Source organism: Pseudophryne corroboree, chromosome 3, assembly GCF_028390025.1.
Source record: "Pseudophryne corroboree isolate aPseCor3 chromosome 3, aPseCor3.hap2, whole genome shotgun sequence".
NCBI lineage: Eukaryota > Metazoa > Chordata > Amphibia > Anura > Myobatrachidae > Pseudophryne > Pseudophryne corroboree.
In genome coordinates, this window is record NC_086446.1 from 361,203,307 (window position 1) to 361,224,493 (window position 21,187).

The 21,187-nt window shown below is 44.4% G+C and overlaps 1 protein-coding gene across 1 annotated transcript in view; it reads left to right on the forward strand.

Annotated features, from left to right (window-relative positions):
* Positions 1-671: 671 nt before the first annotated feature.
* Positions 672-21,187, forward strand: part of LOC135057789 (gastrin/cholecystokinin-like peptide) — a 47,254-nt gene continuing 26,738 nt past the window's right edge. Inside the window, exon 1 of the mRNA XM_063963542.1 lies at positions 672-718. The gene's annotated coding sequence lies outside the window, so the exon portion shown is untranslated. The remainder of the gene's footprint in view (positions 719-21,187) is intronic.

The window sequence follows — 21,187 nt, forward strand, 5'->3', positions numbered from 1 at the left end:
TTTTGGTACCCTGTGCCAGAAAGAGAATTGGTGCCTCCTCACCCCCCATATTTAAAATAAGGACAGTTCGCAATTTCTGTGTGCGTCAAAAATATAGGGGAGCGGCCTTATATGGAAGGGGCATGGCCACATAATGGTACCAATTCACATTACACCACATTACTTATACACATTATGAAATGGTAGAGCCCCTTACACAGTACTTAAAGCCCCTTATGCCAGTAGAGGGGGAGGGGTGTGTGTGGGTGAGGCGTTCACAGTGCTTCCTCCTACCAGGCCCGCCATCAGGGGGTTGCTGCGGGCACAATAGTCCCGGGCCCGGCCTCTCTAACAGAGAGGAGAGGGCCAGAGCCGCTCATGCTGCCGTCTGCGGTCAGCCCGCTGCTCGGCTCCGCCCTCTTTTCGTGCCCGAGATCTGACTGTCACAGGAGGGGGAAAGGATGCTGGAAGCATCAATTGTAAGCGTCCCTCCCAAAATGGCTACTGCCTCATAGGAGACAGTTATTAAAGATACTAGAGGAGGCTCCTCTAGTATCTTTAATAACTGTCTCCTATGAGGTGGCGGCCATTTTGGGAGGGTTGTTTTCAATTGAAACTTGCAGCATCCTCTCCCCCCTCTTGTGACAGTGTCAAAACTCGGGCATGAAAAAGGGGTGGGGCTACTGGAAAGGAGGGGACAGGGCCACACGGGACCAGGCTGGCAGTTACGACAAGGAGAGTGAGTAAGAGAGAAAGTGTGTGTGTGTATGGTTATGTGTGTTAATATGGGGCATTAATATGGTGCAAGGGGCATTAATATAGTGTTGCTCCATATGTGCACAGGATTTATTAATTTTTTTTAAACTTTATATATATATATATATATTTTTTTTTTTTTATTTATTTATTTTTAATAAAGGGGGGGGGGGGGGGGGGGCTGAATATTTTGTCAGTCCCGGGCCCCACAATTTCTGATGGCAGCCCTGCCTCCTACTACATCGTACCTCAATACAGTCCCGCCGATAGGCTTGCAGCAGCCAGCTCACACGCAGAATGTACTACCCTAGTTACGGCCCTGGCTAAATTGTTCTAATCATATGAGAGAATGGAAGTAAGAGTTAATTACAAATTAGCAGAGATTTTCTGTTTGTCTTATTAAAGTAATCACATTAATCCAGCCTTAGAGTAGGATGCAGGAAGAGCTCATAAACTGGAATGTGCATCATATAAAGCCCAGCAAGACCCACTATATGGTTAACATTAAGCCTCTCAATTTTATCAGTCCCTTTCTATTACGACCTGTGAAGATGAGTACTTCCAAGACACAGAACAGAGGAGAGTGAAGGCAATAAGAGGCAATGCAGAGACTCAGCTAGCAGCCCCATGTGTTGGAGGGTAGGTTACTCATTCTCCAGATTAACATATTCAGACAGGGGCGTAACTCCCAGAGGCAATGGAGACGCCTGCCTCTGATCTCCAAGCCCTGAAGGGGCACCTGCATGTACAGCAGCAACTGTGTGGTTCACAACGGGAGCCAAGTGTGACCGCTGCTCTTCCATTGGAGCTCTGCAGTCTACCCACTGCTGCTGCAAACGTAAGCAGGACGCTCTGTCCCAAGAGCCCTGCTAACACCTGCAATAGGGGACAGGACAGCTCCCACCTGGTAATGCCCAGCCTGTGCTGCAACAAGTGACGGTGCACCCAAAGCTGCTGCTGGAATGTGAGACAGTAACCCACCGGTGAACGCTGATTCTGCATGCTGCAGATGGCTGAATCATGTGAGTCTGACCGTGCTCCAACGGCTGTTGTCACACAACATAGCTGGAGCCCTGCCAAATCACTGTGGGCCTCTGTCCATGCAGACTGGCTGAGAGCTTTATCTATATCATTCTGTAAGTCGTGTGTGTGTGTGTGTGTGTGTGTGTGTGTGTGTGTGTGTGTGTGTATATATATATATATATATATATATATATATATATATAGTAACAAGGACCGAGGGGTGTTTGGCTGGAATACAGCAGGTTGTGGGGTTGTGTCCCGGGTGTGGCAGTATATTGAAATGTGTTAGTTAATGAGGGGTATTGCGGCTGAATGGTTGCGAGCTCTCGGGTTGAGTACACCAATGTCGTATAAAGAACATTTGTGTTCAAATCCATTTTCTTGCAGTTTTCTATACATGTATGTGTATAATAAATAAATATATATATATATATATATATATAGATAGATAAAATTCAGAGGGGGCACTCTCCAGACTTTTTTTCATAAATATACCAGTTCATTTATTTGTAATATACTTTACATATTCAGCATAATGGCAAGATTTTCCTCAAGCGCTTTCGGCCCTAGACGGGCCTTCCTCAGGAGGCACTGCACATCAATAGCAACTTCCAACAGGAAAGGAACAGAAATCCAAACATCCAGCAGTGCTGGATGTTTGGATTTCTGTTCCTTTCCTGTTGGAAGTTGCTATTGATGTGCTATTGATGTGCAGTGCCTCCTGAGGAAGGCCCAACTAGAGCTGAAAGCGCTTAAGGAAAATCTTGCCATTATGCTGAATATGTAAAGTATATTACAAATAAATGAACTGGTATATTTATGAAAAAAAGTCTGGAAAGAGCCCCCCTCTGAATTTTATCTACAATTTGGATACTTTGGTATTTGAGTGGACACCCCAGTGTCTGTTTATCACGAAGATGTGAGTGCTACCGCCGGTTGGAGTTATATATATATATATATATATATATATATATATATACAGGGTGAGTATCCCATATCCAAATATCCGAAATACGGAATATTCCGAAATACGGACTTTTTTGAGCGAGAGTGAGATAGTGAAACTTTTGTTTTCTGATGGCTCAATGTACAGAAACTTTGTTTAATACACACAGTTATTAAAAATATTGTATTAAATGACCTTCAGACTGTGTATATAAGGTGTATATGAAACATAAATGAATTGTGTGAATGTACACACACTTTGTTTAATGCACAAAGTTATAAAAAATATTGGCTAAAATTACCTTCAGGCTGTGTGTATAAGGTGTATATAAAACATAAATGCATTCTGTGCTTAGATTTAGGTCCCATTGCCATGATATCTCATTATGGTATGCAATTATTCCAAAATACGGAAAAATCCGATATCCAAAATACTTCTGGTCCCAAGCATTTTGGATAAGGGATACTCAACCTGTATATATATAGTGTGTGTGTGTGTGTGTGTGTGTGTGTGTGTGTGTGTGTGTGTGTGTGTGTGTGTGTGTGTGTGTGTGCGCGCAAAGGTGCATCATAGCATGGGCTTTCGGCTTTCTCTGGGATCAATTTTGTCATGCCCCTTCCTCGCGAGGCATGTGCCTTATGTCCCTATTGGAAAAATGGGGGAGGGGAATGTAATTCTCTTTCTGTCACAGGGCACCAAAAAGGCTCTGCGTGGTCATCCCCCCCTCCCAAAAAAATTGTAAAAATATACATTTGTTGCCCTGAGCAGTTGACTTGGGCCCTCCCAGCAATTCCGGGACCAGGTTCCCTATTTCCAGTGCACTCTGGAATGCCAGATCAGTCTGTAACAAACTGGTCCCCATCTATGACCTTATCATCTCCAACTTCCTAAATCTCCTAGACATTATTGAAACCATGATTTCCTCCAATAATGTCACTTCTCCCTCTATTCTCCTCTGGGGTTCTCACATTCTCTCACACCTGGGGGTCGCTATGGTGGTGGAGTCAGGGTCCTTCTTTCCTACAGGTACTCAAACCAATGCCTATACTTAGAACCATCTCTTACATTCTCTGCATTTGAGGTTCATGCTTTGCATTTCATCCAACCTGTTCACCTTCGAGTAGCTATCATTTACTGTTTCTCTGGCTCTCCACCTTAATTCCTTGACAACTCTGCTTCCAGGCTCCCTCACTTCCTCTCCTCAGACCTTCCTTCCATTATATAAGATGACTTCAATTCCCATCAATGGCCCTCATTCCGAGTTGTTCGCTCACAAGCTGCTTTTAGCAGCATTGCACATGCTAAGCCTCCGCCTACTGGGAGTGAATCTTAGCTTAGCAAAATTGCGAACGAAAGATTCGCAATATTGCGAAAAGACTTCTCTGTGCAGTTTCTGAGTAGCTCGAGACTTACTCTTCCAGTGCGATCAGTTCAGTGCTGGTCGTTCCTGGTTTGACGTCACAAACACACCCAACGTTCGCCCAGACACTCCTCCGTTTCTCCAGCCACTCCCGCGTTTTTCCCAGAAACGGTAGCGTTTTTTCACACACTCCCATAAAACGGCCAGTTTCTGCCCAGAAACACCCACTTCCTGTCAATCACACTCCGATCTCCAGAACGAAGAAAAAACCTCGTAATGCCTCGTGAGTAAAATACCAAACTTCATAGCAAATTTACTTGGCGCAGTCGCAGTGCGAACATTGCGCATGCGCAATTAGCGGAAAATCGCTGCGATGCGAAGAAAATTACCGAGCGAACAACTCGGAATGACCACCTATATCCCCACAGAATCCTCTATCTCTAAACTCCTTACCTTCACATCATAGTTTGGTCTCTCCCAATCAGGGCTGCCATCAGAAATTGTGAGACCCAGGACTGACACATTAGGCATGGCCCTCCCCCATGGGCATATTGTGGGTGGTGCTACAACGTGGGTGGGGTATCAATTGGTGCATAAACTTGTTTTAAAAAGAAATGGCAACGTTTGAGCTGTGGGTGTTATTATAACATGACAATCTATCATAATATATGAAACTATACAAATACAGAAATATACAGTTAGGCCTGGTACACACTAGAATGATGTGCAATCATGCCGATGGTTGGGATGAATTCCCTTCATCCAGAAACTATCACAGATTGGCCGTACATTCTACATGATGTAATGAGCGACGGAACAATACATTGTTCCATCCTACATTATAATGCACAGATGCACAATGTCATTTGATTGACTGTGAAGCACAAATAATCAACCAATATTGTTTATCGTCCATGGGAGAACACGGTTGAGGGTATACACTAGGCAATGTAGATGACCCAAGAGAGAAAACTGCTGCAAATTCACACAGAATACTAGAACCTATACTAAATAGGGAAAGCCACATCGATTCTACACGTTATATAATCTATCTATCTATCTATCTATCTATCTATCTATCTATCTATCGTGGCAGAAGAGGTACTTTGCCACCTGTAAGCTACACACAGGGTCCTGGGGGAGGATGGGAAGTGTGGATGGACTGGGTTCCCATCCATTTGGCCCAGACCAGGTCTTATAGGCTTCTTAGCCCAAGAAGCTGCTTCATCAGCAAGCACCTGGGTGCTGGGTTTAAAGCAGAGTCTCTCCCATGAGTCAGTGCTCCTGAAGGCCGTTAGTGTCCAGGTAATAGGCCTGCTAGGGACAGTGGGATCTGGAGGGCTGGGCCACTAGTGTCAGGATGCCGGAACCTGAAGAGTTCCTTATTAAGTAAGAGGAAGTGAGGCAGGGCCTAGCCTCCCTGGTAGTTTATACTAAAGACAGTGATCTTTGTTTTATGTATATCTTTGTTTTTGAGCTACCTGAATAAAAGGTATTTGTTGTTTTTGCACAAGCCTGGAGTCGGCCGCTGGTGGAATTTTTGTAGCAGAGCACATTCTAGCAAGACTCCTGTTACAAATGGTGCCGAACGTAGGGCCCTTCTGCTAGTCGTGTCACACGTGGCAGAGGACCCAACAGCCGCAAGGTAGCGGCACACATACCAGCAAACTCCAGACCAAGCTGAATTCGTGGGCATCAGTACCAGACCATGGGTGTTGTGAGTAGTGGTTAAAACCAACCCTATGGGCTAAAAATAATGATATGTTTTGTTTAAACTGAATGTGTTTGATTTTGGTGCAAAGGTTTGCATTGGCAGCAAAGAGGTTAAACAGGGTGCATGGCCTGTTCTGTCTTATATGCTTTGCACCATTCATTGAAAGTAGCTGTGCTGATTTGCTCTAAGGGGTTGCAAGCAGCTGATAATTTATGACTGAATTTCTTTTCCAAGCTTATTTTTACCTGTGCCTGCAAAATTTGGTAATGGGAGTCTGGTGTCCCTATTAATTAGCTCATTAAGACCAATCAAGCAAAGTTGAAACCTTTTATAAATGTGGTTCTATTTAAATAGAAACATTTTGTGGCACTATGTGTCCCAGCAATCCCTGAGTTCTAGTTTTAAGACCCTGAAGGGAGAAGTTGTTTATTTGCACTACCAGTGTAAGGTATTTGGGACCACTATGTATATGCTACATTTCAGTGCTTTGCTAAAAGCTTAATCTGTGCTAAAAAGAAAAAAAAAAGAATTTTTATTTTCCCTTTCACTTACAGTTTTCAAAGGTAACAGGATGAATAAAGATTTTCAGATATACAGCATATTCTGAAGTCTCTTCAAATGGATAACAAAAAGAGAATTCATGCTAAAAAAACAAAAGGGGTGACAGTTCTAACACCTCAGGTCAGGAACTATTGACCCTATTAAAGCCCCACAGTTGGAGAGTGAAGTGGAGAGCTTATTGGGGAGTAATTCAGATCTTGGGGAAGATTTTCGCATGGAACCTTTTTTTTGGTGTCACACGATAAGTGACCTTGAAAGCAATGTCCAATTAAAGGACCAGGAGCTAGAAGAGCTTAAGGAAAAATGTGATTTCCTTCAAGAGCAGGTGAACACCTTAACGCTAAAGCTGGAGGAGAAGGAATCACTTTTGTCTGACTCTCTGACCAAATTGGGAAGGAGTAGAGAAGAGATTGCCAAGCTCCCAGGCCAGGTGTCAGAGTTGCAGAAAACCTTGGCAAAGGCTAAACCCAGATCTGAAAACTTTGTAATACATAGCCAAGGACGATTAGAGGAAATCTCCTGTGACCAGACACGATATGGGAGTTTGGTGCTGGCCAATAAGGCTCTGTCGCAAGACTTGGCGGAGCTTCGGGAGGAGGTTTCTAAGCTAAAACCATTGGCTATGCCTAGTTTCAGTTCAGACACCGGCGTGGCTACACCAATTGCTGAAGACGTTATACCGAAGGTTGGGTCAGTGACATTATCAGCTGAAGTGGAGATGCCATCTTCGGGGGAAATGATGCCAACGGTGGTGCAGGCTGCGGAAGAATGGTACCATACTGTATTGGAACCCGGCTATACTGGATTCCCTGTTCCAGGCAGAAGGAACAGGAAAGTTGAGCCAGAGCTGCCAGTGCCTAAGGCCCAGAAGGCTCCCTGCTATGCCACTAGTAAGGCCATCTGCCTGGAAAGTGGAAATGAGGGCCCTTCCTCGGAGGTAGAGCATTTACAGGCACTAATGTCCATTCAGTTGGTATTGCCGTTCCAGAGCATGGAGGAAGCTGCAGCCATTATTGCGCAGTGCACATAAAATCCACGTCAATTTTGCAAGCAGCAAGAGAGAGCCACATCAGATAGCAGTGTTTTGTTGTTAACCCCTAGGACAGCAGTGAGAAGTTCCTCCAGAGCAGGACCCCCTCATTCTCTGGAAAAAGAATGTCGTAGTAGCTTGGGTGAAGAGTGGAACAAAGCCCTGAGTTTAGTGGAACCTGTTCAAGATGGAGCATGGCAGCCACAGGGGCTCACAGAAGATGTGTTTATGGAGACACGAGATGAGGATGTGAGATTCCCGGCTGCTCCTCAGTTGACAGGGAGTGAGGAGGAAGAGGTAATGGAGCTGGGAGAGGTTTACTTGAGGTCAAGTGATCATCACCTCCAAAACAAGAATCCTCTAATCTGCTGGATCTGTGGCAGAATGAGGAACCCCATGAATTTACCTGGACAGATGGCAATTTGATGACTACTCAAGAGCCCATCCTAGAACAGGAAGTCTTATCTGAGCTGGAGATAGCTTCCGTTGAGGTCTTGGAAACCCAGGTTCCTTCTCCTGTTGACGCGATGTATGTTCAGAAGTCAATCCCTGATGGGACATCACAGGTTCAGAAGCCCCTGGTTCTGGACATCCAGTGCACATGTGAGACTTTGTCTGACGAATCACAGACAAAGACTGTACCTTTGGAGGTGTCTCGCCCACGTGAGCTAGTCATGGCTAAGCTAGTGGCAAAACAGGAGTCTACTTCCGAAGTCATCTGGGAACCTGCTTCTGAAGGAGTTCCACTCGTGTATGTGGACAATAAGGTGCAAGAATTCAATCTTGGGGTTGTTGCACCCCGGCATGATCCACCACAAGAGGCTCAAGATCCAATTGCTGAACTGGGACAGTTCATAAAGGACACACTAAGTAAGGAGCAAGAACCTGTCTCAGAGGAATCGGTGCAGAGTACCATTTCTGAGGTTGCTCTACCCAGGGAGAGTTCTCTATATGAGACACAAGAGCTGGAAAACTTGAGGGGAGAGTTCCAAAAGCTGGCCCTAAGTAATAGCCAGCTAAAAGAAACAGTGAAGGAGATTGCTAAACTATGGAGTCGAATAAGAGACCTAGACAAGAGACTCAAAATGGGTTATGTGCCAGTCATAGAACAGCAGGAGACAGTGACTAGGGTCAAAGATAGGAGATCGGAGGACGATGCAGTCACGTTAATGAAGGAAATGTTATCAAAGCTGGAAAGACTGAAGGAAGCATTAAAAGTTCAATAAATTAAATGACTTTCTGAGACTCGGGACCAGTGCCTCACTCTGAGGTAAAGGGTGGGGGCGAAGTTGGACCATGACCTCAGAACAATTAAAGTAGGGGCAGAGAATAGGTGTTACCGGTGCCAAGAGCTTGGCCATAAAAGGTGGAATTGTCCATTTAGGCTAAGACCAGTGAGGGCCGGTGTGACTACTAAGCCCAGAGTGAACTTAAAAACCTTCCCCAGTCCAGAGTTGGTTAAGGTCAGGGTTCATAAACACCCAGACAAGAATGAAGCGACTTCCTCAGTAGCCAGTAAATCCGAGCCCAATAAGGGAAACATCCCTAAAGGTGGAAAGGTGAAGCGGAGGGGAAGTTTAGTTGGCAACGGGAAGTTGTCCAATAAAATGACCACTTTGGCCACTATGCCAAAGTGGAGGGAAAGGGAAGGTGGCACAGTGGAGTTGGTGCCACCAACCTTTAATGGAAATAGATTCCAAGGCCAGTTAAAAGGGCCTCGGACGTGTACTTGGGAGAGGAACTTGGGACCCAGGTGTATGGGCCCAATTTATGTCCCAAAGATTTGTCAGCCCAAAATAATTGTCAAATGTGAAACCTTGCCAATGTCACATGCCACTTTTCTGAGCCAGGAAAAGTTGAGGGAAAGGTTATGTGGCAGGAGAGGTACTTTGCCACCTGTAAGTTACACACAGGGTCCTGGGGGTGGAGTGGAAGTGTGGATGGACCGGGTTCCCATCCATTTGGCCCAGACCAGGTCTTATAGGCTTCTTAGCCCAAGAAGCTGCTTCATCAGCCAGCACCTGGGTGCTGGGTTTAAAGCAGAGTCTCTCCCATGAGTCAGGGCTCCTGAAGGCAGTTAGTGTCCAGGTAATAGGCCTGCTAGGGACAGTGGGATCTGGAGGGCTGGGCCACTAGTGTCAGGATGCCGGAACCTGAAGAGTTCCTTATTAAGTAAGAGGAAGTGAGGCAGGGCCTAGCCTCCCTGGTAGTTTATACTAAAGACAGTGATCTTTGTTTTATGTATATCTTTGTTTTTGAGCTACCTGAATGAAAGGTATTTGTAGTTTTTGCACAAGCCTGGAGTCAGTCGCTGGTGGAATTTTTGTAGCAGAGCACATTCTAGCAAGACTCCTGTTACAACACACACACACACACACACATATATATATATATATATATATATATATATATATATACACACAGAATGATTCAAAAGTCGCAGTACACCCTTTTGTTTCAAAAACTGTGTAGGAAATGGGAAAACTGAATACTCCAGTAAGGTATGGGTGAGGTGGGCTATCTTTTAGGGTATGTACCAAACATGGGCGCCATCTTGAAATCGGCCATCTTGAATCTAAGTCAGTATTCCCATTTCCAGCAGAGATTTTGAAACAAAAGGGTGTACTCAGACTTAGACAAGGGTGTACTGCGACTTTTGAATCACCCTGTATATATGTTTATGTGTGTATGCAGTATATATATATATATATATATATATACATAAAATAGAAATTATATATATACAGGCCAGAACTTTGTGGGCCCCATAGCAACATTTTGAAGGGGCCCTGTCCCAATGCTTCTCGAGAGACACCTCTCCACAGCAGTTTTAAATGTTATGCCCCATAATAATGTCCTAGTTCATTTTCTGATCCACAGTAGTGCCCTAGTTCACATTATGAGCCTGACTCATCTTTGTACGTAAAGTAAAACAAAAGCTTGTAACTTTGTGTCTGGATCAAACCATGTTGCAATGCAAGGGGAGTAAATACATTTATATATTTTTTTTGTGCAGGGTAAATATTGGCTTCTTTTACATGTAGCCCACAAATGTCAGACATCTTCATTTTTACGCTGCTATTTAGATTTCAGTTTGAACACACCCCACCCAAATCCAAATCTCCCTGCACATGTTACACCTGCCCCACCTGCTGTGCTACATAATTTTGCCAAGTTGCTTGACTTTTTGCTTTACTTACAAACATGAATCAGGCCCTGTGTCACATAGTAGGACTGCTATGTCACATTGTAGGGCTGCCAGCACACATTATGCAACACAGTACCTCCAGTTCCCATTATACCATGCAGTCCCCAGCTCATATTAGGCCATGTTACAGTGCTGCCCCCAGTTCATATTATGACAAACTACAGTGCCTCCACTTCATGTTGTGAAACACTACAGTGCCCCAGTTCATATTATTTAACATTATAATATCCTTCAGTTAATTTTATACCACATTACAATGAGCAGGTCCAGGCTCATACCTAGATATATTGCAGGCCACAAGATAAAAGTTTGTAAGGGTCCCTATGTACCTCCCAGTAGCGGATCTTGCTACGGGCACACAGGATTTTTGTCCGGGCCGCCACCTTCCCCTACGGGCATGCAGGATTTTTGCCCAGGGTGCCGTCGTCCGGAGGGTGCCGGCGCCGTGACAAGATCCGCTACTGGTGGTGCCCCCCAGTGCTGTTCTGTGCTGTGCAGTTCACGATGATGGCATCGCACACCGCACGGCATTGTGGGACCGGCACATAGACGCTAGGGGTCATATTTGACCTCTAGTGTCTATGCTGTGCTATGGGAGAGATGTCATGACGTCTCTCCCATAGATCCGAGGAGCGGCGCTGGCGGCCGGAGACGGAGGACAGCAGCGATCGGGAAGCAGGAGCTGGGATTGTGAGTATTTTTTTTTTTTTTTAGTGACCGGCGCTACTGGGGGCACAGTACAGGGGGCACAACTGTTGAGGGCACAGCTACAGGGGGCATAACTGATTATGCCCCTTCTCCAAAGCCACGCCCCTATTTTTTTCGCCCTGGGCGCCACAAGGCCTAGATCCGGCCCTGGTACTTCCCAATAGTGGAAAATATGTATAACACATGTAACTGACAGGGAAGGTGGGACCCAAAGCAGCTGCACTCTCTGTACCTATGGTAGTTACACCCATATATAGAGATAGATAGATAGATAGATAGATAGATAGATAGATAGATAGATAGATAGATAGATAGATAGATAGATAGATAGATAGATAGATAGATAGATAGATAGATAGATAGATCATGGATTTAACTGATTTGTCTGACCAACAGGTTTTGTCCATTTTCCAGTGTTTGGGAGTAAATGGTCGATTGTCATTTGCTCTCATCCATTACCAGATTTTTATTACAACCAGTCAGATCTGACAGGTGATCTGGCAGATAATTCTATAGTGTATGCCTGGCTTTAAATCCCTTTCACATCGCCAAAATAACCCATGTTATTGCCGGGTCGACCCAAGTAGCGGTGCAGTGTGAAAGCGCCTAAGTGAAATAACCAGCCATTTCAACCCTTGATTGGATTTCAACCCTTGATTGGACCCGGGTCGATGTGCAGTGTGACAGGGTCTGCCCCAGGTTAAAAATCAGACCCCGGCTTGCGATGTTAAAGCGGTATAAGTCTGAATCAGCTCAGACACTTCATGTGTCTCAGTGCAAGAAGCATAATCTCCTCATGCTTTAACAATTTCAGCCACACAGAAAGGTGAATAAAGGTTTATGTACCAGGAAAAGCTTCATTTATACAGATCCCTTTTTAATTCCACAGGAGACCTTTTCAAACAGCAATTTTTTTCTTACACATGATCTCAGATGACTAAGAACTGATAACAGACCTGCTTATTGATCACTCTGTACAGATATGGGAGCCAATCAATATCAGGGACATGAGTGACACAGGCTGGACATGACAGTCATGCCATTAACGTCTTCGCTCATGCTGTTAACCTCTTCACTTAGATATAGTTTGCACTAGTAAACAAACTGTGTGGGGGTAGATTGCACTACAAGTGGTTTCTCAATAGTTTCCTAACAAACCCGAAGCAGTGAACTTTAATAAACACAGATGGACTGTGTATGTTTTATTTTAATTTTTAATCTTTCTTAATGCTATATATTGGGGATCGAGTAAAACCGAATCCGCTCATCACTAGCTGTAACCAGACTTTTCGGTGCCCTGTGCCGGAAATATTTGCATCACCCCCACTCCACCCCATTTTTAAAATATTTACATAAGGCACATGCCCTTGTGGGTAAGGGGCACTGCAAGCAAGAAAATGGATTTGGACACAAATCCTCTTTATACCACATTAATGCACTTAACTTGAGTGTTCACTGTTATTCAGTTACAATACCCAGGGCTGTTTCTAGCCAATTTGGAGATCTTAAAAATGCACCCCCCCCCCCCCCCCCCCCCAATCAACATTCAAAAATGCGCCCCCTTCCACCATAGATATAAAGGTCACTAATTTGTCTGCGCGCTCCCGATGAGGAGGCGTGGCCTCACTAAAATGGGAATGGTCTAGCTAAAAGTGGGCGTGGCAAATGCGTCATTCCTTGAAACTCCGCTCACCAAGCGGATTACTAATGACAGGGAGGAGGAGGAGCAGTGTCAGGACATTGAAAAGTGTGATTGCATGGCTCACTTGCCGCTAGAAAGGGCACTGACAATACCCTTTATTAAATAACACATTTCAATATACTGCCATACCCAGGATTTGATCCTGCTAAAAAAGCATGAGATTTCTAACTATATGAAGCTACTTGAACTTTGTAAAAAAAAAAAAAAATCAGCATTGCAAGTGAGCAGATCTTTGTAGTGTGCAGCCGCACATCCAGTCTCTTGGAGCCACACACTGCATAGATCTGCTCAGCTGCAATGCTGATCATTTTTTCACAAAGTACAAGGTGAGCTTCAAATAGTTAGAATTCTCTACCTTTCTATGCAGGTCAGATGGCTCAATAAATAGAGTGTCTGACTGCATTGACACAGGTGATAGGTACGAATCCCAGATATGTCAGTATCTTAAAATGTAATAAAGGACAATGTGACTAAATAACAAAGAGTTAAGTTCATGAATGTTGTATAGGTTTTAGTGATGGAAGGGGTGGGGGAAGGAGACAGGGGCGGTCAGGAGATAACGAGCTTCACAGAAGGGAGAGTGAAAGTAATTAACACAGATAATTGAAACGTGCCACCAACAGCACCCCTTACCATGTGGAGGTATGTGCAGTGGCACACTCAGCACCACCCTAGTTATGGCGCTGCTGACATCGGCATCCCGGCGGTCAGAATCCGAACAGAGCCCTATGGTAAGTACTGGGGTTAGGGTTAGGCACTAGGGGGATTGTTAGAATTAGGCTGCAGAGCGTGAGCGGTAAGGGTTAGATTTGGGATTTTGACCGTTGGCGTTCTGACTGTCAGGATTCTGTGCGCCGGGATATCGATACCAACTTATATAATGCATGCCCCTTGTCTAGTGGTATGGTATATCACTCCAAATGTCTCAAATAAACATGATTTATCTATAGTTCATAAATAAGCTAATCATCTCCTGGTGCATTCATATATTATTACCTGCAGATGTAACTGATTAACCCTATAAGCCTTTACACTACAATAAAGTACTTCTAGAACACACCAGCATGAATGACTGCATGCTGCAGATATAATCATTGCAGAGCAGTGATTGAGCAGTGTGCCCTCTCTGAGCAGGCTGTCCTCAGATGCTGGATACTTGCTATGGAGAAACAACTTGACCCAGAGCTTTCAGTCCGTATTAGTGATGGAAGACAGCAGTACAGTATTGTGAAACTGTCAGCTCTTAACTATGATGCCAATATGAATTCAAGGGTTAATGGTAACAACACACTGTACGTACATGGTTGGATAACCACATCAAATTTAAAGGCAAATAGTAATGATTATGAGTTTTGAAACAGAACTTTTTCTTGTATGTTTTATGCATAGAGATTTACTGGGCCCAATACAAAATTTATTAGAACCCCTAGATTTTAAAAAGCTTATCTATATAGAAATGCTCAGTGCCTGCCCTTCATTTATTATTTATTACTTATTAACAATTTCTTATATAGCGCAGCATATTCCGCTGCGCTTTACAATTAGAACAACAGTAATAGAACAAAACTGGGCAAAAACAGACAGACATAGAGGTAGGAAGGCCCTGTTCGCAAGCTTACAATCTATAGGGGAATAAGCATTGATACACAAGGATAGATGCTACCTATTGCATAATGGTCCAACAGATTGCTAGGTTCTTAATGGGTTGTATGATATGATCACCCAGCAATGTTGGAAGACAAAATGTGAGGTTATGGGGGTCATTCCGAGTTGATCGCTCGCTAGCAGTTTTTAGCAGTCGTGCAAACGCTAAGACACCGCTCTCTGGGAATGTATTTTAGCTTAGCAGAAGTGCAAACGAAAGGATCGCAGAGCGGCTAAAAAAAAAAAAAAAAAAGTTCAGTTTCAGAGTAGCTCCAGACCTACTCCCAGCTTGGGATCACTTCAGACTGTTCAGTTCCGGATTTGACGTCACAAACACGCCCTGCGTTTTTCCTGCCACGCCTGCGTTTTTTTTGAGCACTCCCTGAAAACGGTCAGTTGACACCCAGAAACGCCCTCTTCCTGTCAATAACTCTGCGGCTGCCATTGCAACTGAAAAGATTCGCTAGACCTTGTGTAAAAATACTTTGCCCGTTGTGAAAGTACGTCGCGTGTGCGCACTGCGCCGCAAACGCATGCTTTTTTGCATCATCACTGCGCAGCGAACATTTTTAGCGAGCGATTAACTCGGAATGACCCCCTATATGTGCTGTACAGAGAGGATGTGATTAGAATCATTGACAGGGAACCAAGTAAGCAGAGTGTATTAGGAACAGTTTGGCAGTGCAGAATGCTGAAACAGCGGTTATATTGCAGGTAATCGCAGTTCTCACTGGAGCGAAGTGAAAGACGACTGTCTTCCAATGTGATACTCTCACACAGTCTCATGATGGCTCCACACATGCTCAGTAGTAGCCTCAGCAGCCATCTTGGTCCAGGGAATGAAAGTTCCCTGGAGGAGCAGCAACATGGAGTCTGTAGCATACTTCACTTTCAACCATTTTAACCTGTCTCTTTTGTACCATGGAATTCTGACCTCATAAGGAAGTTATATACAAGCACCAAAGAGTTGAAGCTGTACTAGATCACACAATGTTTGAAATACATATGAAAATTGATAAATGACCAACATATCAGCTGTTGCTCGATCAGTTCTGAACAGTATTTAGTTGGTGGTGCTCCCAGTATTTAAGTAACAAAACTTTAATATTCCCGACATTGAACATGTTTTGTATTCATTGCTGGCACTGTTGCATCTAAGAATTATCAACTAAATAAGCATCAGTTTCTACTTCACAGCCACCTGGACCGTTGGACTAGTCATGCCTTAATCCAACACGTACGCAGTATACAGAGGTTCTGGGAAACCCCCCGCCGCCAAACCCCAACAATGCTGGTCCACCATGAAGGCATTGACGGCTTTTAGAAAAATGATTCTGTGTCTAGGTCAGGCTTTTAGTTGATCACTAAGCTAATGGTACTTTGTTCCCATACATAAACATATGCCGGAGAGTATTGCTATAAAGTGGAGAGGCTAAGGGGTAGCACTGTAATATGTAGGAGCTGGGAAGTAATGCTGTAATATAAAAAGGCTATCGAATAATGCTTTAATGTGGAGGAGCTGGATGATATTGCTCTAATGTGGCGGTGATAGGGAGTCTGTGCTTGTGCTGTAATGTAGAGGGGTTGGATGCTAGTGCTGTTATATGGGGGTCAGTTGAAAAGAAGAAGTAGAAATTCCATCAGCTGTTGAACTCTAGGGAGGTCTTGAGAAGCATCAACCTACTGTATGACACCCTGTATCTTTTGACCTACTTGTAGTAAATAAAATGTAACTTTTTTGACTGGAACTGAGATAGGAGATAAAATTAAAAAAAAGAAATACTGTCTACTGTCTTGTTATTTTCCTCAAAGGAGATTCTGACATAGCCTGGAGGTATATATTGGGTCATTACTTTGCTGTAGAATGAACTTTTGACCAACTGTGAACCAGAGGGTGCTGCATAGTGCTGTAAAATGCAGTTGTATCCCTTTTGGTTCAGAGTATCAGTCACTCTGTGCAGGATGCAGACTTTGGATCCAGTAAAATGCCCCAGGTTATCAAACTTCCTCTTCCATGTATGACAGTTGGTGTCACATGGAAAAAAAACATCCTTTTGCCTAATTGAAGGTGTACAAAAACCTTGCATGAACCAAAGATTTCAAATTGTGATTCTTCGAGTCTTCAGTAATCCAGTGGTGGTGCTTCATGGCCCAGGAAAGCCTCTTTTTCTTATTTTGCCATCTTAGCAATGGCTTTATTACAGCCACTTGACCTGTCAAACCCGAAGCTCTTCCCAGATGAAACTTACATTTGCTTACTTTGACCAGTCTTAAGATGTGCTTGCCTGAAGCTGTTCTGTGAGCTGCCTATCACACAAGCTGTTGACTCTTGGAAACCTGTCTTCTGAATTTGTTGTGACTTTGGGTCTGCCAGACCTCTTCCTGTCAGAGTGTGCTCCAGTTTACAAGCAGGAGCAGGCTGCGCCGAGGGCAGGCTTTCATCTGCCCACTGGATGGTACATTTTAATAAGCCCTGGGGGTGGCACCAGCTGCATGCAGCCACACGCTTCATACTCATGACACCCGGGAGACAGACAGGAGATGCACACTGTCCTGGCTGCAGCAGACAGGTACATGTAGCTTCCACCTGGCTGCACTGCTAGGCTGCTGATCAGTGGAAGGTTCTGGATATTCACCAATCACAGTGGTAGGATTTTTCCAAGCATCAGTTGTTGAATGGCTGGAGTTATCCACTAGTCATTTTGCAGGGGACAGAAGAAGCCAGAAGGCCTGGTAAGTAGCTTGACTGGATCACCCCATAGATGTGAAGTCTGATTATTTTAAAAAGCATGACTTAGCAGGCAACAATGTACAGAGAACCTGGTGGAAAAAGGATCCTGAACATCCCCATCATACTGGGGCCATCTTTGTCTGCAGCTGCACTCAAAGGAAATGACATTTCTCTGGCCAAGGTGTCTCATTTATCCTTCTGCCCATCTGGAAAGAGCTCAGCATTGACAAGTGGGACAGCTCCTTCTCTTACAAATGAGATACTCTTGTTTACCTGGATGTTTTCAAGTTAGTGAGGGAACTGGCATTAAGTCCATCTTGTGGAAAATAAGACTATCTACAAGCTCCTTGGGGTCAGGCACATGATGACATCTGTTCCAGAGCTTCCTGCTGCAACAGTAGGAACCACTAGGTAAACTGTGGCTTCCATAGAGTACATGCCAGTAACATATGCAAATACAGAGAGTAAAGACTGCACTGGAAGATAAATTAAGAGACTGAAAAAATTGTGTCATTTGGTAATTTATTTCATGGCATAAAAACCTACACAGCTATCCAGGAGGCCTTGTGCATTATGAGCCGTTTAAAGGGCAGGATTTACCATGAACTTTAAAGGCAGAAGATGTCAGTTAAGTACTGTTGCAGTCAGTTCCATAGACTGCTAAGAGGCTCCCTTAACACACAGGGCGGTATTCAATTCTTTTCACCACCTTCCACACCCATTCTGTTTCTGCTGACGGGCGTGGTATAATCATTTCAGCTCACTACCCCGGGGTAGCAAGATTTCCCAACCCTTTACGCAGCTAAACCTGATTACTATGGGAGCGATATGCTCGATAACGGGCATCACTTTAGAACGAAGATTGGGTGTGATATATCATTTGAATACCACCCACAGTCTTGAGGAAAAAAATAATTAATTCACTTTTCCTTCCCCTCTCTATCGCCTCATTTTCAGCAAGAGCTGGACATGTAGGCCCCAGAGAAAGGTGTTGTAGACCTAAAGGTAGCGGGAGCTCAGTGGCCCTAGGGAAAAGAGGGAAGGGGGAGTCTATGGCCCAATAAGCCCAGGGTGTAGGGCAGTGATTTTCAACCTTTTTCAAGTTGCGGCACACCAGCCAAGATCTTAAAATTGCCAAGGCACACCACCAGTAACACTCCCCCCCCACAAAAAAACCCCACACATTGGTCTACACGGGGATAAAACACACACATTGGTTCCTGCAGTAATTGAACACATTGCCCCCCCCAGTAGTGCCACACATTTGCCCCCACAGTAATACCACACATTAGCTCCCACTGTAATAATACAGATTTATAGTAATGCCACACACCTACCCCCATATTAATTATACACACCTGCCCCCATAGTAATTATACACGCCTGCCCCATAGTAATTATACACACCCGCCCCATAGTACTTATACACACCTGCCCCCATAATAATGACACACACCTGCCCCCCAGTAATGCCACACACCACACACCTGCCCTCCATAGTAATGCTACACACCTGCCCCCCCCATAATTCCACACATTGCCTGCCTGCCCCCACCCACTGTAATTACACAGATTAATAATATATATATTTTGATATACAGATACACAGTACCTGTACAAAGGGAACCTGAAATATTTCCCTCTCAGTGGGGAGAAGTGACAGCAGGCAGCACGGAGCGAAGAGCAGCAGTGGGCGGGCAGACATGAATGTGACGGCCTGGGTAGCATTGCGCTGCACTTCCGTGAAAACAGGCTTGCTCTCACGGAAGTGTAGCGCTGTGCTACCCGTGCACTGGGTTAGTAAAGTCGGAAGTCATCTGGCGGCAGCGGCGGGTCTCTAGCGGCGCGGAGGGCACCTCTGGCTGGCGGCAGCGGCGGGTCTCTAGCGGCGCGGAGGGTCCCTGGTGGGTCGGGCGATGGCGGCACACCTGGCAATCCCTCGCGGCACACTAGTGTGCCGCGGCACACCTGTTGAAAAACACTGGTGTAGGGGATAAAGGAGCAATTCTCTTTTTTTTAAAGGGCCTGAAGATTGAACCCTTTAATATGCACTTGTTATAACAAGTACAGGGTGAGGCAAAAAAACACCTCCCAGTATTTAAAGGTTAACAAAAAGGCATGGTAAATGCTAATTAATATTTTAATACTTAATCTAAAAGTACATGGAATACCATACAATATTAATTGGTTATCAGTATAATGTTTTCCAAATGGTGGCCTTCATTCGTTATACACATTTGTAGTCGACTTCAGAAGTTTTGCATCACTGGACGCTCACTTTCATTTGTCTGTCTATATTAACAAGCAGAATTATCGTTACTGGGAGGAAAACAATCCTCATCAGCTTCATGAAGGCCTCTACACAGCCAACAAGGACATCTGAAAGCTGAGGTCTACAAGCATCAGCCAAGAACCATTAATGAACTGAAGGCTGCTATACACCAAGAAATGCCAACATCATATTCAAAACCAGTTGAAAACAAACTGTATTCCATGCACGTTTAGATTAACATTTTGAATAGCATTTACCATGCCTTTTTTTGTTGACCTTTAAATCTAGGAGGTTTTATTCATTTATTTTTGCCTCACCCTGTACTTCCTGTTTTCAGATTCATAAGATAAAATAAAATCAGAAGGGCTGATTAAGTGAGATAAATCATACCTCCCAACTTTTGTTAGCAGAGAATAGGGACCCTTGCTCGACGTAGGCACGCGCAACCCAGAAAAGGGCATGGCTTCGGGTGGGAGGGGAGTGTTTTTAGCCGAGTGAGCATGGCCTCTTGACATGAACCCGTTTTTTTCGACATTTTAGTTGCGTGTCCAGCGCTCTCCGAACAGCTAGGCAGCCCCTTTCTCACCTCCACGCACTGCATCTATTCAGAGATCACTCTCAGTGCATTGCAGAGCAGAGCAGCAGGTGATGAAAGGATCCCCCAACTGCTCCCCCACCCGTGGGACACTGCCGCCCGCAGGTGGGACAGCGGGACAGTGTCTGAATAGCGGGACTGTCATGCTGGAATCGGGACAGTTCAGAGGTATGGATAAATGAATGAAGGTGTATCTTGAGAGGGATAATATTCCATTATTCTGAATTGGTGAGCAAACTTTTTCTCCCTAAAATACATGCTCTTTCCACCTTCACTCAGGTAATGGAGATTGAGTGAAGTTCGATAATTTCAATTGGAAACATCTAGATAAATTTTATATTGAACTGTACTTTTTCCAGCAGACATGAAAACATTCCAAATTTTCTGCCACACTTCTGATTAACTCCAAACAAAACTCCTCTTTTTGACACCAGGGGTTAATTTTTTTGGGTGTGGATCATTGGGTCGACAGTGATTAGGTCAACAGTCATTAGGTCGACCACTATTGGTGACTAGGTCGAGACCTGAAATAGATCGACACAGTCATTAGGTCGACGTGGAAAAGGTTGACATGGACAAAGGGCGACAAGAGTTTTTTTTGGGGGTGTTGTTTTCTTCGAAAAATGACAGAGAACCCCAATTAGTGCACTGTGTCCCCTCGCATTGCTCGATCTGCTTGCCATACTTCCAGGTTACCATTCCCAATCGATGTCCACGTGGATCGTAAAGTATGGAAAAGTAAAAAATATGAAAAAATGTGAAAAACTCATGTTGACCTTTTTATGTGTCGACCTTTGCCATGTCGACCTAGTGATCATGTCAATCTAATGACCATGTCGATCTAATGACCATGTCAACCTAATGCATGTCAACCAATAGTGGTCGACCTAATGAGTGTCGATCTAAGTGTTGTTGACCTAAATACCGGATACCCATTTTTTGTACCTCTTCCTTTCGC